The sequence below is a fragment of the Trichechus manatus genome, unplaced genomic scaffold, assembly GCF_000243295.1.
Source record: "Trichechus manatus latirostris isolate Lorelei unplaced genomic scaffold, TriManLat1.0 scaffold00128, whole genome shotgun sequence".
Lineage (NCBI taxonomy): Eukaryota > Metazoa > Chordata > Mammalia > Sirenia > Trichechidae > Trichechus > Trichechus manatus.
Genome location: NW_004444064.1, coordinates 1,507,540 through 1,509,893, shown reverse-complemented (window position 1 = coordinate 1,509,893; position 2,354 = coordinate 1,507,540). Strand labels below are relative to the sequence as shown.

Sequence of the window (2,354 nt, the reverse complement as noted above, 5' to 3'; positions counted from 1 at the left end):
TCCTGGGCAGGGCCACCTGGGAGTGCTTCTGGGCAGGGCCAGCAGGGGGTCCTCCTGGGCAGGGCCACCTGTGGGTGCTTCTGGGCAGGGCTGCCCCTGTGTGACAGGGTCAGAAGGGGCTGGGCTGGCCATCCGGGGTGCTCCTGGGCAGGGCCACCCTGGGGTCCACCTGGGCGGGGCCACCCTAGGGTCCACCTGGGCAGAGCCACCCTGGGGTCCACCTGGGCGGGGCCACCCTGGGGTCCACCTGGGCGGGGCCACTCTGGGGTCCACCTGGGCAGGGCTCACCCAGGGTCTGCCTGGGTGGGAGCCACAAGGAGCTGGAAGGTGGCCTGGGGTGGGGATTTGGGAATCAACTCTGCCAGCCGGCCCACCCTGAGCACAGGGTCCTGCACTCCCAGGGTCCTGCACCCACCGCCACCTCAGAACATGCCTGGTTTCAGGGACAGCTGACCAGTGAGGAGGCAGAGCGGACATGCCTCAGGCCCTACGGCAGGGGACCCTACTGGTATCTGAGTCAGCATGGGGTGAGGAGTGGGCAGGGAGGAGAGGCAACATGCCTGCGTGGAAGAGGAGGGCCTGCCTTGGGAAGCAAGTGCCCTGTCCCTGGGGTGTCCCATCCTGAGAGTGTAATTTTTCCAGATGTTCTCCCTAAGATCCTGGGACCCTAATGCATGCTGTCACACAGAGGCGCTTGAGCTTCGGAAGCTTCCTGGACTCCACACAGCCTCTGCCTGCTGTGTGCCCTCCACACACTGCCCCACCCCATCCTCCTCTCCATAAGTCCCCGAGTCTCGCTCCAGCAGGGGTGCTGATGGGGGCTGAGCCCCACCCCACCATGGACAAGAGAAGGACAGACTCAGGGCTAGTTGGAGAACCAAGGGCTTCTTCCACCACCTGCTGCCTGGGGCTGCGGCATGGGGGATGCTGCCCCCTTCCTTGCCTTCCACCCAGAGCAGGGGCCTGTGCACCCCTCTCTGGCCTTGTCTCTGTGCCCCTTTCCCATCCGGGCCCATCCAGCGCCATCCTGGGGGCTCCTCGCAAAGAGACAGAAACTTTCCCAAGCCCACTGACAAAGTCCAGATGCCTCTGTCCACCTCCTCCCACAGCCCCCTGCCCCTCATGTCCCTGGGTGGAAAGTGAGAGGCAGCAGGCGGGGGAGCTTCCAGGGGTGCCGGCCACCCTCAGCACAACATCCAGGCAGGACGGCCAGTTTGAACGTCTGCCTCCGCCCTTCCACAGCAGACCCTCTCATCAGGAAGCCCCTAACAACCTTCCTCTTTACACTCTTCCTCGGCGGACAGTGTCGGCACAGGAGCACAGCTCCCTAACTGATGCGCACCTGACCGCGTCCCCCTGCTCTGCCTGCTCCCCCAGTCCTACCCAGCACCAGTTCCCAAGCTTGCCTGGCACTGGTCACGAACTCAAGCACACTCTGCCCACGCCCCTCCCACCACCACCAAGACCTAGGCTTGGCACTGTGGGCTGGGGCTGGCATCTGTACGCAAACAGGCTTTCCCAGGCTGGGGACACCTGGCCTGGAGCAGGGCTTAAGCACAGCCCTCAGCTGGATCTGTAAGGCCCAACACAATGGCCTCACAAAGCCACCCCACACAGCTGCCCACCCCACTAAGTTCATGAGACCTGTCCTGACCCCTCTTCAGGACACCCAGGAAACTCCCCCTCTTCCATCACTCAACTTGAGGACGCTAGCACTTTAGGGCCTTTCCCAATCCCATGGGCCACAGAACTGACCACATTCGCCCAGTCCCTGAAGACTCAGGGCGCAGCTGGGACGTTAGGACATACTTTGGCTACACGTCCAACTCCACCAGCAGAATGAGGGCTCCCTGAGGGTACACCTGCATCCAGCCCATCTCAAGGTTTGGGACTCCATCAAAGATAGAGGATTAGAGGGTTTGTTCAATGGCTAGATAAATGGACGTGTGGATGGATGCATGGTAGATGATGAATGGATAGATGATGGATGATGGTGGATGGATGAATGGATAGCAGATGGATGGATGATGGAGGGATGGTGAATGATGGATGATGATGGATGGGTGGTGAATGGATGGATAGTGAATGATGGATGGATGATTTTAAATGGATGGGTAGTAGACGAATGCATGGATAATAGATGGATGGTTGGGTGGATGGTGGATGGATGGATAGATGAGTGGGTGGATAGACAGATGGTGGATGGTGAATGGATGGATGATAAATGGGCCAAGGCTGATAGTAGATGGATGAATGGACAGTAGGTGGATGAATGGACAGTAAATGGATGGATGGATGGATGGATGGATGGATGGATGGATGGATGGATGGATGGATGGATGGATGGATGGATG

General features: G+C 59.7%; 1 protein-coding gene across 1 annotated transcript in view; it reads right to left on the bottom strand.

Moving 5' to 3' along the window:
• Positions 1 to 2,354, bottom strand: part of OBSCN (obscurin, cytoskeletal calmodulin and titin-interacting RhoGEF) — a 172,404-nt gene that overhangs the window by 80,134 nt on the left and 89,916 nt on the right. The window lies entirely within an intron of this gene.